The sequence below is a fragment of the Dermacentor andersoni genome, chromosome 1, assembly GCF_023375885.2.
Source record: "Dermacentor andersoni chromosome 1, qqDerAnde1_hic_scaffold, whole genome shotgun sequence".
NCBI classification, from domain to species: Eukaryota; Metazoa; Arthropoda; class Arachnida; order Ixodida; family Ixodidae; genus Dermacentor; species Dermacentor andersoni.
In genome coordinates this window covers 189,746,016-189,762,586 of record NC_092814.1, presented here as the reverse complement: position 1 = coordinate 189,762,586, position 16,571 = coordinate 189,746,016, and the positions used below count along the sequence as shown (strand labels likewise).

General features: G+C 44.1%; 1 long non-coding RNA gene across 2 annotated transcripts; it reads right to left on the bottom strand.

Moving 5' to 3' along the window:
- Positions 1–6,252: 6,252 nt before the first annotated feature.
- LOC126547392 (uncharacterized) lies at positions 6,253–9,019 on the bottom strand. 2 transcript variants are annotated; one of them, XR_007602706.2, is made up of 4 exons: positions 8,936–9,019; positions 7,573–7,607; positions 6,692–6,766; positions 6,253–6,623 (listed from the first exon to the last, which is right to left on the bottom strand). It is a non-coding gene; the product is annotated as an uncharacterized lncRNA (long non-coding RNA). The 2 variants fall into 2 exon arrangements; XR_011892227.1 differs by lacking the exon at positions 8,936–9,019 and having other exon boundaries at positions 7,573–7,988.
- Between the last annotated feature and the right edge of the window lie 7,552 nt (positions 9,020–16,571).

The following is a 16,571-nucleotide window of genomic DNA, read 5'->3' as shown; positions in this document are numbered from 1 at the left end:
AAGCACTGAAGGATATCTCAGAGAAATCAAAAGGCATTGCACCATGTTCCGACTTTCAATTACTGCTGGCTTAACGAGCACTGTATCGGATAGCATTCTAAACAATTGTATATCTGGGCTGGTATTCCCAAAAAGCTCTTACGCTAAAATTATTCGTAAGAGCTAACAGTTAATACTGATGCTGGACATATTAGCGAAGTACACCAGCCAATGGCAAAGTACACTTATGAAAGAAAGAGTTTCTAAATAAGGCCTTTGGTTATTTTATGAAAATAGCATGCGTTATGACTAATACCCAACAAAATTTTAAATGAGAATATCTTCATTTCTAACATGGTAGAGCTTCATGGGATTAAGCTTCTCCAGTCTAGTTCGAGTGCTTTCAATATGCGCCAAAGCCTGATTGCTTAGGTATACCAATTACACTAAGCCGATCGCAGCAGCCTTGTAATACATGAAACTTGGGCGAACGGGGCATATATAACTATACCGCTAACGATGCGCGAAACGCATGACCCAATGCTTCATTATTCCAGGATGCCACATTTGCTGCTACAACGCTATTTGTCGAATTCAAGGCTACATATCTCTGTGAGGAATCAACCTGTTTACGAATCAACTCGCAGATATTCAATAGGAATCAATTCGACACCTGGGGAGAAGTTCGCAATGTTTTTTTTTTTAATTGTACGTGCAATTTGCCATTGGCTGGTAGCGTTAGTTAATTATAAATTCATCATCTGGATTACCTCGCTGGCCCTTACTATCGCAAATACCTCTAGAGTAAAAGTTCTCTTTTGGATTCACAAAAAATCTTATCCTAGAATTCTTCATAAGACCAAATTCCGGCCAATCCTGATGTCGGAAACATTAACAGCCAATGGCAAAGAATACTTATAAATTAAAAGCTTTGCGAAGCGGTCCAAGCTTAGAAACACCCTCGACATTTATCTCGATAGTCAACCTCGGGAACACTGGGCACCCTGGAACATTTTTTAAAGCACGATTGCGCGTCTTGTTTGCGTCTCATCGTGACAGAGCGTATTGGGCATACAACGCGGCACTTTACGACTTCTCATTGCAATACGCATGGAAAATAATTAACAAGTCGTTACACGTACATTGCCCTCAAAATTAATCTTCCCATAATATTATTTAAAGGACTGTGCGAGTCAAGCAAATATGACTTGAACGTATGATTATGCTCCCTGCAGGACCAACCCCGCAAGTTAAATTACTGTGTGAAAGCGTACAATGAACGACAATTTAATATCTATCCTCTTAGTAATTGAAATTAGCGCCCAGACTTACATTGGTAAAGCAGTCGTATCCTAAAGGGCGCTTCATTTTGTTTCAACGATTTCTTACAAAGCGCCTGCTTCGACATGCACATCCTTAGGGCGTGCCTCATTTAGTAATTTGAGTCGAAAACCTCAGCGTAAAAGCGGGCCCCGGAGGGACACCGCTCGTCGCGTTATCATTTCATCTTCTCCCCAGGCTAGAGCGACAGCGCGGTTGCTATGAGCTGCGCCCTCCTTTCAGGCTGGCGCGTAACGCGTCACAAGCTGCACTACTCCGTGGCACGTCCTTGCGCTTAGTCATTCCCGGCACAGCTTGCGATATTAGGCACAAGCATGAATAATCAAACAACATGAAGTTGCAAATGATACCAATGACTTTTCAGTACAAAGGCGCACCCGTAAGTTACCTATTTAACTTTTGACGATGATCAAAACGAGAACAAGACGAAAGCAGGAGTCAACGTTTCGACAAGTGAACTTGTCTTTTTCAAGGTCACATGTAAATGTCAAAATGCATATGCCGCCTTGAAAAAGACAAGTCCACTTGTTGAAACGTTGGCTCCTGCTTTCGTCTTGTTCTCGTTTTGCTCATCGTCTTGAATTTCCATCTTCCGCATTCCCCGTGTTTTCCCTATTGAACTTTCGGTAGTTTATACCCTTTCTGGCTGTATTCGCCCACGCGATGCGTCCCCCCAGAGAGGCTAAATCATCTACTCAAGCTGCATTTGTATAAATCGCGCAGCATCTTAAAGAAAAATAGTGAAAACTTAACTTTGGAGTCACGGTATAACAAGCAATACCCAGCAGAATCCTCACTGAAAGAAAGGGGCGTTCATGCAGATACAAAGCATGATGACACCTAAAATAAAAACAATCTTCAGTTCAAGGAACTCTGGGCCAAATTCACGAAGCTCTTCATTCGTAAGGTAAGTGCTCTTTGCCATTGGCTAGCCGCCTTCACTAATTATATGTCCAAAATGACTTTGGACTGGCGTCTGATTTCGGGAATAAGTTTAGCGCAAGAACTTTTTTGTGAACACGAGGCTTGTCTTCAAACGTGTTGCAGCACAAATCAATACCCAATCCAATCTGTGACAAAAATATATATGTTGGTTTGGGGGAATATAGTTCGGCATTTGACAGTCATAATTCGTGCTTAGACATGGAACGGAACACCGCTCATGTTCTCGGGATATACGCGAAGTTAAATATTATAATATCTTAGCCATATGGCTTGGAACTACATCAATACTGATAACATCGCTTTAGTCACACCATTTCTCCATGACTGCTCGGTCTATTTCTTTGTAATAAATGATGAAGAAGTATTGAACTGCAAAAAAATATCAGGAAAATTGATCAAGCATGCACTATTCGGTAAATATCTGTTAAGAATGAAAAAAATGAAGCTTATTCCATTTACTACAACTACTTTAACGCTATAGGATATTAATAAAATAAATGATGCAGTTATCAAGCTTGTAAAAATTGTTTGACTATTTAGCCGTTCACTAACGCAAACCATATTACAAATTTCATACAGACAATATTTGGCCGACACTTCCAAAACACTTTGGTTTACATGTCACTCGCTTCGTCATGCAAACAATGCCAAAGAAACTTCTAGCGGACGCTCACAGTATTCGCTCTAAACTGGAGTACGCTTCACACATCCCTCTGTCACTCTTGCCTCGTGAACAGTTTGGAGTGCTTACAGGACAGAAGGTCCTCGATTTTTCATGCACTGTAGACTACTCTCCATATTTTGGATATCTCAGACAAGAACTAGTATATGACATTAGAAAAGAGATAAAATGACTCTGGCCTTGCCATTTTTTATCAATTACACCGCTACCCAAGTAGTTATGAAGCACCATGCACTTAGTCGGATTGTTCCTCATTTAGAGCGTAGTACAAATTTGAATCTCTATTTCTGCGCAGTGCTTTTTTTCGATGATAGTTTCTTTTGTTGCAGTAAAGGAATAAAACAGCTTACCTCAAGAAATTTGTAATATCACTGATCAGGCCTCATTTAGCAAGAAGCGCCTGATGAGGCAGTAAATAAACAGTACGTACTTACCGCATGACAACCTCGCATGAAAAAAAAAAGTTCCTGAATTATCTTTTTTCACAAGGAAGCGCCTTCTGATCGATGCATTTTTCTTACTTGCCTTTGTGTTCTCTCTACGCTTATTTGTTCCGTGCGATCAACTTCTTCTACATATGTGGTTCTTATTTGTTTTAATTGGTACACGCTTGATGGGATGCAGTCACAGTGATCACTGTGCCTGTATTTATGCATTTGTACGCTTCATATTGCCCTGAAGTAAAACATCTTCATGGTGAATAAATCTAAACAGCATCATCTCCGGATTGTTAGTAGCTTAATCAGATTTAGTTGACTTGTGCGTCAAGTTGTAGAGTTGACTATTGCATTAGTAAACGCGGGCGGCAGAAAGATCATTATAGATAAATAGCCTTAAAAATGCCAAAAATGCGCCGCAGCACGTGACCGCTCTAGATAAGTAGAGTATAGATAATATGGATGGTCCTATTGTGCACGTGAAACGTGTCCCTAATAATTGTAGTGTTTACAACCACAATATGAACTGAGTTAAAAGCTAAGTTTTAAGGTCACGACGTAGTATATGCACCAACAAAGCGAGAAATAGTCGTCTCTGCTGACTCAAATTCCCCACATTTAATTACTCAAAGTGATTCTGAGGTTATTTTTTCCTATTAGACGGCCAGTTTTCCGAGTGCTTATTACATCTACTTTTCAAATGAGGATGAAGAGATTCACATTTCAATATGGTAATGGGTTCCGCGCACATTACAAATTTTGTACGGCAACAGTATATGAACCGAATATCATTTATATAAAATATTTAACATTTGGGACGCTTCACGTAATACTTCCTTGAAGGTACGTCTGAAGTTACTTCTTTTATTAAAAGCAGTACAACATAAGTACATAGATAATCGATGTCTTTGTGCGAGTAGACATGAATGAAGCAAGTCAAAAGGAAATACCTAAATGCCGTACTATTTGTCTTCAAATTTTCTTTTCATTTTTTCGCCCAACAGGGCTCACTTAGTGCACGTGGTCTACTGAAAACTATATTGAGAGCTTTTGAGAATTATGTCACTTCCTCTCCTTTTCCTTCGACGTCTCCCTTTCCCCATACGCAGGGTAGCAGGCCAGAAGGAAAGCTCTTCCGTCCGACCTCTGCTTTCCTCCCTTCAAAATGTTTATCTATCTCTCTTTGATATTATTTCAAATGGAGAATGGACAGAACGGATTTTAAGATCATCATCGCAGGCCCCTTTTAGAATTTTATTAAGTACACCAGCCTGAGTGACCATTTATAGTTTTCCTGTGCATCCTCTCGCGTGCACGCAATGTTCACGCTCTCCCTGTTTTACTTTTATTGCGATAGCAATTATACGAACACTCCAAGCATAGAGTTACTATACTGACTCTAGAGGACAAGCTACCCATAGGGCCCATGCATTGAAATCGGGAACCGCAAGAGCGCCGCCATGTTGCTACGCGCCGAGGTTGCCAGCTCCTGAGACGCTTGCTAGACTTGGTGACAGTAGTCAGTTTTAATCCGGCAACAGTAGCAGCGTAGCAGCATGGCGTCTCGCTTGTAGTGTCGTGATGTGTGCGTGCAGCCGTGCGTTTGGGCTTTATAAGTTGGTTCTTTATTGTATGTTGCGGGACGGTGTGGGTGTGGTCCATGTTGGCCGTACAGGTGGCAGTTATGCAAACGAGGGATGGTTCTGTTGAAGTTTCCGGCGGTATGCGGTTTTCAGCGGTCACGCCTGTTGCAGGAGTGTCACTCGACGAGGTTACGAGCTCGAAGCTGTGGTCAGATTCCTCGTTGGCGTTCCGTAATACTCTTCGCACGGGCGCGGTATGTTGCAAAAGCCGCTTTCGCGATCTATCGTCGCGACGATAGATCGATCTTTTTTAATTGTTATAAGTACTGATCCAGCTGTAGGGCACATGTAACCGACAAACGGAAGTCTCAGGAGTGCACCTGAGATTATAATAAAGCAGGCGGCGCAGGAACTCCAGGGCACCCAAGGGACAGGGGGGGGATCATGCAAAGCTCGAAGCAGAACGGTACGTAGGTTGGGGCCGCCGAGGCAGGTGTGTGCCAGGGAGTGTTCGCACGGACAGCTCCCCTGGCACGCGCAGCAGTGCCTCGCAAGGTCGAGATACTTTAAAGGCACCTGCGCCCATGATCTTTCTTTTGCCTCGGTGCAGTGAGCACGAATAACGAGAATAATATGGAGGGCATCCGGTGCAGTCGCGAATGCGTCATGACAAATGTAGCTCGCGTCGCCTGGCGTGTGTAGTAATATCAGAGTTGGTTGTATGAACTTTATGCATAATACGCTTTCTTACGGTACCTTAACGGAATGGGTCTAGAGGATGGTGTTGGTACATGTTTTCGTACCGCCCCAATCCTATACCCCCCACTACAAACACACGCACATACCCCCCCTTTTTTATGTATACATACAATTTCTTGCCATGACGGATCATAGCCTCCTTTATTTTTGAAAAATAAAGGAGGCTATGGACGGATTGACCAGTTGAAGTTGTCAACTTGTCAGTAACTGTCATAGGAATCACTCTAATAAACACAATTCCACGATCGGATTGTTTACTTTCATTTTTTGTTGTAACACTGATGACTACATAGAACTTTATTTTGTATATGTGAGAGAAGTATGTGGATATCACGAGCTTAAGCCAATGTGCGATACACAGACAAAGCAGCTGCTACAACATGAACTGCATTGAGGGCCACACAACACATACGTAATTAAAGGTACAAAATATAGGGGGAAGCTTCAAAATACGCTCTGTAGCACTGCAAAGTATAACATATATTGTATGTGTACAATAAATGTTCAAAAAAACAATGCATCAATGTCCCATTTGCCTTCAAGTTTATTATCAAGTTCAAGTTTACTGAAGTTTATTATGAGCATATGTACAACAGGAATCTACTGACACACCCGCAGTCAAGGTGGCTGTTCGAGGTGTGCTGGCTGCCTCAGTGTAAGAAAAACAAATTGGATGAATGTCGACACCAGTGCCATTGCTTCTTGCCTTTGACCTGCACGTGCCTCCACGGCATCTTTGTGCACAAGTGTGCTGGCGTGGCGAGGCGTAGGAGTCATCCGAGAGAAAGATTATCGTTTACATGGAGAAGTGGCTGTTCACATTGCCTGTCGCTTTCCCTCAGGCGACTAGGGTGACACACCCGCAGTCAAGGTGGCTGTTCGAGGTGTGCTGGCTGCCTAAACGAAAGAAAAAGAAAGAAATTAGATGAATGTCGATACCAGTACTATTGCTTCTTGCCTCTTACCTGCATTTGCCTCCACGGCCTCTTGGCTTGCGGAGTCTGTATGAGGGAGCTGCTGTGGCTAGGCGTAGGCATTGTCTAAGCAAAAACGAAAAGGCCATTCAAATGGGAAATTATGGAAATAAATGCAGTCGTTATGTCTGCTTCTTGCACTCTTCTTGCCTAAAAGTTTTCAAACATAGTGTCCAGTACACACCATCACTTTGACTGCTTCTGCTTTTTACCTGCAGGTGTTGCTGCGAGATCCTTAGTATGGCTGCGTGCAGCATTGTAACACTTGGTGGAGGCATTTGAAGTGGTAGCCAAAAATATAAAGAATCATCCTTGTCTGCATGAATGCTTTCAATTTCTAAATGCAGTGGTAACTATCACTATTAGTGCAAGGCCCCCCACATCTATGTGGCAAGTGCCATAGCTCGAAACTGAATTTTTCCTTTAGTGTTTCAGAAGGCGTCTGGTATGTCCACATTAGATGTGATGTGTTTGTTTTTATTTATCCCAGTGTGGAGAGAGCATCATTAAATTGTTTTTTTATTTTTGCGTGTCTTGTTTTTTGGTTTATTTCTGAATTTATCAAGCAGCAGTCTCATGATGCTAAAGTGACTTACGCAATGGCAATCAGCTTTTGTTTTGTATAAAAACAACGCATTTCCTGACCCATTGTTTGGCATTCCCTCACTCGCATAACTTTGCAGAGTATTCTACCTATATTGACTTACTTGACCTCCACTAAAGAGTCTTGCATTTTCAAATACGACTCTTTCCTTAAAATCATTCGACACTTCTCATAATTTCTGTACCTTGGGCTTCTGATACTCTGCATTCACCATTCTTGCTTGTTTCTGACTAGAAATGTCTTTTTTAATTTAGAGCTTAAATTTTACCTTTGGAACACACGGAAGGGCTTGCCATTGCATATCTGCATAAAAGGGAAACATGTTTCATTAAACATTTGCAAAATCCAATTGAAGATTGATGAATGAAGCTTGCAGTGTGATATGACTGAATGGGCCATAAAAGTAACTCATCTCACTTGGTAAATTAAAGCACATATTAGTGTGATGTACAAGATACGTTACACTAACGTGGTGGGTTCTCTTGCTTATACAGCAAAATAATCGGTGCGTGAGAAAAAAAAAATATTTTTGCATACCCCTTGTACACACTGATTTAAGGAAAATGAGCTGGAGCTGTCCACATGATCTACTTATTTTACCTGCGAGTATGGTCAACAAAAATGTGTCCCAGCTGCTTAGTGGTATTTGAGATTATGTCAGTATTGCATATGTGCGCGCGCATATCAAGGACGGGTCGCTGGGCCAGGGAAGCTAAGAGACCACCGCAACAAACAGGCGGGAGGGCAGGTGGGTGAACATAGCCTCGAAGACCACGCAGAAAGAGAAATATAGGAATGTTAGGGGCCGCTGCAATACGATAGCGCATGAGCGCAGTCACGTGGCTTTGTTGTCTAAAATAATTGAATTTTGAAAATGCTCGCAGGGATCTGATGTGCATATCTGCAGTTTACGGATACATGTAAAAGACACAGCATCAAGTGCAAATGAACGGTCCCACAGGCCCAGAGTCGACCATGCAAATAAATTAGCTGCACAAATTTGTGACCAGAAAAGATATTCCACATGAAATGGCATGCAAGGAAGTGTTGAAAATATTGCACAGTTAATAAAACGCCTACGCTATTAATATGTGGGCTGATGCACTCGTTATGCAAAACGGAGGTGAGGCGTGCAGACAGGACACAAGAGTAGAGTATTTACAAGCAAACAACACGAGCGCCGCCCACTTCTCTACTCTTGTGTCCTGTCTGCACGCCTCACCTCTGTTTTGCATATTGAATCCTTACCAACTAGCTCAGCTTTCTGTCGTTCTAAGTCTCGATGCATTCGATTTCGTCCGCATTAGGCACTCGCCTCTTGATTACTTCGTGGCACAGAAATACTCGGCATCAGGCTGTTTTTTTCTGCTGTGGCCTTTGTAGAAGCATGATTGTTCAAAGTGCAACAATTAAACAGATTCTTTGAGTTGCTTGTGGCTTCGCCAGTACAATTCCGGTGCGCTGGTCCGCCTGTCCAGCAATTCCCTACTGAAGGGAAACCTGCAAATAAAAACACCGCTCCGCATGTAGGAAAATGCTCTACTGTGACGCTTCTCAAACGATTGTGATGCACCACAAGAGCTGCTTACTCGCGTGATATTCTCAACAAGGAGATACATTCGTTTACTTACATGTGAAGGTATATGCCAGAGCACTTCGGGGCTTCGGTGGCACATAAGGCACGAGTGTGCCATAGCGTCCGATGTCGACGCGCGACCGCATGTCAAACCTAAACTGTACGAAACTACTACGCATACAAAAAACAGATTCGAAACCGAAATTCGCGTCATCCTTTATTGCATGAATGCGTACATCGTGATTTACATAAGTCACTGACTTAGCGATTGCTTTCTGTAAACATAATATTAACGTACCACCTTCATGAAGCCATCAGGTATGCGTTTTTAGATGACAAAGCATAAGGTGGCCTGTACTTGTTTTCAGCTCTTTCAATAGTAATTGCGCTGGCCACATTGACCAGTAGCAACAGGGCGGCGCCCTAGAGGTTCCCACTTTTCCGGCCCAGCTTTTCCTCTAGAGTTGTTCTACTAACTCTATGACTCCAAGCGTATTTTTCTCGTCGGCGTCGGCGTCGCCGTGAGGTTCAGTATAAAGTTAATTGGCGATAACACTGTCGCCGCGAACCCCACGCTGGGTGTGCGAGTGAAAGCGTGCAAGGTGAGCCGACGATCGCGACTCCATCTCGCCCGCACGAAAGGAAGGAAAGCGGAGAGGAAGCGCGCCGTCTTCCATCGCGCGCAAGGCACCGGGGGGAGGGCGGAGGGAGGGGGGCAGCGTTCTACTCCGGCTGCAGCTCCGCATGTAGCGGCTGCGCGGTCGCGCGGCCGTATCTAGAGAGCGATCTGCGTGGGGGCAGACTGTAGGTGCGTCGGGGGCTCGTAGCTTTGTGCGTGCTGAGTGTTTTCGGCGCTCACTTTACGTTGAAGCGATAGACAACGTAGATATCTAGACATCACGAAGGCCACTTTGCTCGCTCCTGCTGCCGGGTTTCCTCACTCCAACGTTTCGACAGCGAGTGTCCGCGGTCATTGAGTGCGATGTAATCGTGTTTGCTGTGCGCGCTGGCACCATGCTTGTTAATTTAGTTGGCAAGCGAAGGTTTACAAGTGGATACGGTCAGTAAAGTACTATCCTAACTTAATATGGCTGTCTGCTAATCTAATATCACAATCGATGCTTCGCCTTTCGGGCAAAACCCCGACATTTTTTTGTGTTTCTCTTTTCTCTTGCACCCAGTGTAGGGTAGCAAACCGTATGCTCGTTTGGTTAATCTGCCTGCATTTCTTCTCCTTGCTTTCTCTCTCTCATTGGGTAAGGATGATAATTTCCAATGTCCAATCTGTCAAACAATTCATCGACGGTTGTTTATCCTCCAGCTTCATATTGATAGGAAACAACCATTGAAATGGACAACTTTTATATATGAACCAAAACGGGAGCAGCACATTTTATAACCTACATCGCAAATTTCATGTGTAGCCTGTTATTGTCGCAATATTGAATTACGAAAACCTAAAGACGTTGCACAAACTTCTGGCCCTGAGTTGCACCGAAGAATAAGCGTGCCTCTGGTCCAAGGGGAACCGCTGTACCAATCTAACATAGAAATACTTTGCCCATTTACGATGTGTTCACTAATGTTATTTACCATTTCCAAACTACTTCTCTCGAGCCAATTTCCCCTATTGGTTCCGTTTCCTCTTTCCAACGCATTACAACATTTAAGGGATCCCAAATGTTTTTATGTCTTCAGCATAAGAGGAGAACGTGTGCGGGATGTAGACACCCCATGCAAATCGTAGGTTGGTGCTTAGAAGTACGGGCCAATATCTCAATGTTTTCTAGGGCAGCCAATTTCCGTTTTTCTGCATATTCAGCTTACAGACTTCCTAATTTTTGAAAAGAAAGGTCTCTTGTGATGCATGTTTTGCAGAAGTTTTTTGTATATAAAAGCAGATACATTGAACAAGCCTACATCTAGACAACTCAATCAACTTACTTCCAAGTCGTAAACTACATCTGCGCTATTTTCTTGAACGCTTTTCTTCTTAAGTAGCTCTATTGTATTATTTTATAGCGTTCGTTCACCCTTGCGTATATGTAAAGAAATAAGCAAACAAGACGCCATCCGGGTGAACGACTACTTTACTTCTCCTTCTGTCCTCGCGCGCGCATGCACTGCGAGTGCCCGAGCCCAAATCCGCCCCTTTGTCTTCATTACAGATATAAACTTCCCTATAGTTGCATTTTTTTCTAGTTTCATATTTTATGCCGGCATCAATATCTCTACAAATAAAGCTACTGAACTTGTTGCCATTCGCAAACGTTAAGAGTTCTTCTAAAAATGTAAACGATTTCCTTCTGACGCAATACTTTGTCCGATACGTACAACACAACGAAAACCACGTTTCGTGTTTCAACCGTTAGCGCTTCAAAATTAGGCGTTTTAGTCGAATACTGGATGAATATGGATGAATACTGGATGAATTGCGTAGAATGTGCCATAAGGCACATTCTACGCAATTAATAATGGCATACTGTCACCCCCGTCATGGCCTTCTAGTCAACCAAATTTTCTCCTTTTCAGGTTATCAGAAAATTTTTTGATGTCATATATGCAACAACCACGACAAATTAGTAAGCGTTCCTTGAGTATACCACTTTCACAAAAATAGTTGCAGTACTTTAATGTAACCTTAGCACACCGGCAGCGGTAATAAGTACTTTTTTCTTTTCATTCGTTTTTTTTATACAGATTCGTTTGTAGGACATCTTTATCTCTTATACTGGATGTTTGTCAACATTAGACCTTTTACCCACGTATATGTGAATTGGTAGCGCCTGGGCGCGTACTGGTAATAGTGTAATAAACTCACTGGATGTGCAGCGCTCGTCACGTATCTTCCATTTCTTTGCTTACGTGCGTGTCCTTTTAGAAATACAGAGACAAAAGAAAGGCAAAGACTGGGAGGTTACCCAGATCCCAATATCCGGTTTGCTGCCCTGCTCTGCGGGAGGCGAGAAAGGAATGATAAAAGATGAAGCGAAGAGAGTACAAGAAGATCAGATTGCACAGCACATATGCGAAGTCAAAAATTTATAGTGACGTTTGCATTCGTGAACGTGGGTGACGCGTAAGCGTAAGGGTGTTATAGCGCACACGACGCCATCGGCCCTCGGTGCGCCTTGACGCCTACACTGTCCGTATCAGAGATCGTCTTGAAGACAGGGCTCGCGCGGCGCCCCATACGCAGCAGCAGCCGTTGTAGAACGCCCCATTGTAGATATTGGCTTACTATTTAAATTGCTTAGCAAGGTGTCAGCGTACACAGGCATATAGCAAGTGGCAAAATAGGCAAACCACGGTCACTCGCTCTCAAAATGCTGGCGTGAGGAATCGCGGCAGCACCAGCGAGCGAAGTGACCTTGGTGCTGCCTATTACTTCAACGCAAACTCAGCGGTGAGAACACAGTGTACGCAAAGGTACGGGCCGTCGGCCCACGTAGACTGTGCCCCTAAAGCAGATCGCTTTCAAGATAAAGCGCGCGCGATTACGCGCGACCGAAGCACAACGCTCCCGCTCCACACCCTCACCTCGTGCCATGGTGCAATGCGCACGGCGGAATACGGCGCGCTTCCTCCCCTTGCGCACGCGAAATTGAACCGCCATCGTCGGCTCACCGTAGCGCGCCTTCACTCGCACACACGGCGTACAGCGCGCCAGGACGGCGTTACCACGAAACAGAGCCACCACGTATGCATCCCAAAGAAAATCAGTAGCAACTGCCAAAGGAGGCCAACACAGAGCGCATCCGCCTGCCTTGCTTCTCCGCGACGCTTCGCCTGGTTTCTCCATCTCCACTTCGCTCGACGTTACCTACACATTCCTCTAGGTGACGGTACTTTGTCGCGCGCTGAGTGCGCTGCTTCGTACTATCCCCGGCGCACAATTTTCTTCACCTCCGAGCGCCTTCCTCGTTCGCTTGTTTGGCGGACTCAGGCAAACACCTCCGATTTAACTAACTGTCCAGTTACGCTCGCGCGTAAGAAAATTCGTGGGGCCGCAACATCCATATGGGGACGGATTACCAGTGAAGCTGTTAAGGCTGCATACATGGGCTGCATGTATGGGCGGTATACATTATGAAATCATACATTTTTTTAATACGGCACCGCACTACGCCGACAGAAGCGCCGCCGCGGTCACCGTATACCTCCCATGCATACGCCGCAACCGCTGCTGCAGCCGTGCCGGTACCCCCGACGCACGTGACGTTATAACCGCACAAGCGCAGGCTACATGAGCAGGCACCGTCGCCACACTCTTTCCCTCTCTCCCCTTGCCATCTCCATTCCTGTCCCCGCGACGTGTCCCCGAAACGGAAATAATCCACCAAGGGTACTACCCCCCATAGGAGGGCTTAAGAACGCATGCGGGGGATGCATACGGGGACTATAGGTAATCAACTTCGCTGTAAAACACGCTCAAGTATGAATCTGGGGCAGGGAATATAACGATTCCCGCGGAAGCATCATAGGGTCTGCCGCAGAAAAAAGTAATCTGATCATGTTAAATGACAGCTCTCCAACGTTCTTGCGGGGGTTTCGTTACTCAAGCTGTATAGATGTTACGCCCTGCTCACAAGACCTTCTTGATGGCGTTGAATGGTCAACGGACATAGGAACGCACGGTAGTGATCATTTTCCGATCCTGGTAAAACATCGCCTCATACGGAGTGAGGGGACCCGGCGCTACTCAAAATATACTAATTGTCAAAGTTTTCGTCACCATGTAAGTAACTCATTGGGCGAAAATCCGAGCTTTGAAAGTTTTGCTAATATATTGTGCGAGTCTTACGAGATTTGCACAAAGCAAGTCATGGTTCCAAATGAATACGCTGCAGTCGACGGGGAACATGAATGTATAAGAGCAATTAGAAGACGCGCAGAACGGGCTTACCGCCGCAGTGGAAAGCTGGATGACTACAAAATGGCACAGAAGGTTCGGTCAACTTCACGCTTACAAAAATTACGTACGAGAAGGTGGCGAGAATACTGCACGTCGTTGTCTCCGTTTACTCCAGTTCCCAGAATATGGTCAGTTGTCCGATCTTTTAGTAGTCCAGTTACCCAGAGCCATCCCTTCCGAGCCCTTGCCGTAGCTCGAAGCACTCCGGAAACATCTGTTGCTGACGAATTCTGTCACCTTATATCCAGACCAGGAATTCCGTTTACTTGCCTGCAATTTAAAAGTTCGACAACACTAGCAGAACAGAAAGTTCGTGCGTGCTTTATGTCACAGCATCCTCAACTTGACTGTGAGTTTAGTCTAAATGAATTGAAATGTGCTCTTTCGTCATGCCGTACAAAGACAACCGCAGGCCCAGATGGTGTCACGTATATGATGTTAAAGAACCTAGGTCCAATAGGAAGAATGGCTCTTTTGTAGATATTTAATGATATCTGGATAAGAGAGACTCTTCCAGATTCATGGAAATCAGCCCGGGTAATTCCAGTACTAAAACCAGGAAAGACTCCCCTTTGTCTTGACTCCTACCGACCCGTCAGCCTCACAAGCTGTTTTTCCAAACTGATGGAGAAGATGATAGACCGTCGACTGCAGTGGTGGTGCGAACACACAAATGTGTTTTCCAATTACATGACCTGTTTTCGACAAAATAGGTGTACAATGGATTCAGTATTAGACATTGCCACATGCGTCGAACATGAATGTAGTTGCGGAAATGTGACAGTAGCAGTAATTTTATACATTCAAAGAGCATTCGACACTGTAAGTCACATACACATCCTTGCTGGCATGTTAGAGCTTGGCCTACACGGTCGAGCACTGCGATGGGTATCAAATTTCTTGAAAGGCAGAAAAATATTTATGGAAACAATCGAAGGAGAGAGTAATTATCACAGCATCACGCAGGGCGTTCCGCAGGGCAGTGTTCTCAGTCCTTTTTTATTCAATTGTGTCATGACAGCCGTGCCACTAAAACTCCCGTCTGGTCTACAGTATTCGCTGTACGCAGATTACATCTGCATATGGGCCTCTGGATCTAATATACAAGACATTCAAAGAACGCTGCAAGAGGGTCTTGATAGTATCGACACATTTTTAAAAGAAAGAGGCATGAGTCTTTCATACGCAAAGACAGCCGTACTTCATTCCACTAGACGACAGCTGAATAATTTCCAACTTACGCTTAATGGGCAAACTTTGAGGTTTGTGAAAGAGCACAAATTTTTAGGAGTTATTCTTGACCGCCAGCTAACATGGGCTTCATAAATCCGCGCAATTGAAAAGCAGACCAATGCAGTAATAAACGTACTTCGGCGACTCGCTGGCACAACGTGGGGGGGATCAGTCTCTTCACTACTACAGGTTCATAACGCACTCATAAAAGAAAGAATTGCTTACTCGGAACCTATTCTCCATGGTTTATCGCAAACTTCTGAGGAACGTCTTTAACATTTACTGGCAAGAGGGCTGCGAGTGTGTCTTGGGGTCCCGCAGGTTACCTCGAGTTCTTTAGTAATTGCAGAAGCTCGTCACCCACCATTTTCAGTCCTACGAACGCTTGAAACATGCCGACATATTTATCGCATCTTAACCCAACACGAGAAGCATCCATTGAACCTCGCGCTTACCGAAAGAAACAAAAGCAAAATTCACGATGTTGTTCGAGAACATAAAGCATTATTACCAAGATTTGAATTATGCAAATTGGATGTTTGTTACCCTTCCTGGATGTTAACATGTCCTAAAATAGAAATATTGGTTGACGGGATTATATCTAAGAGAGACATGTTCATAGTAGCCGCACAAAAACTGGCACTCTTCCAAATTTACTCCTTATATCCCCAGTACGTCCACGTTTATACAGATGGTTCGTGTCATAAAAATTCCCCGACTTCAGCATTCGTCATTCCACATTTAGCGCTAGAGCAAACATTCAAATTATCCCGAGAGACATCTTGCACCGTGGCAGAACTGTTTGCAATCCTGTGTGCTTTGCATTTCATAACATCAGAAAAACATTCGCAAAAATGGGTTATCTTTAGCGATTCGCAAGCCGCTCTCACATTACTACAGAGCAACAAGAAACATTCTTTGAACACTTTGCTATTGCATGAGACACTCAAAAAACTTACAAAAGCAAGCGCAATGAACCACGTAATTGCATTCCAATGGATACCTGGGCACTGCAATATTCCTGGTAATACTGCAGCGAATCGGGCGCACAATAACGTGGAAACAACCAATCCTCCTCTATTGCTTAGTGAAGTCGTCTGCTCCTGAGACAGCTTTTCTTGTCGCCTCAGCAAAACTGCCTGGTTTGATCAGCAAACTAAAAACTCGGAGTTATACTTGATATACCCATGTATAAACTTATCAATGCCGGAAAATCTAAGAGACAACAGAAAATTTGAAACATTGGTACACCGCCTGCGTCTTGGTACTACATTCACGAAACACTTCTTGTACAGGATAAAGCGTGTCTCTAGTCCGCAGTGTTCTTGTGGCCATCCAGACGAAAATGTGCATCATCTTCTTCTCGAGTGCACGAAATGCGATACACAAAGAACGGTACTGCAATTTGTTTATATTAGACAGAAGACCATTCACTCTAAAAAAGATACTTGGCCCATGGCCAACGGCGGGCCTTCAAAAAAGAGCGTTTCTTGCTCGGAAAAAGTTTTTAGAGGACACCAACATTTTGGGAAAATATTAGGTA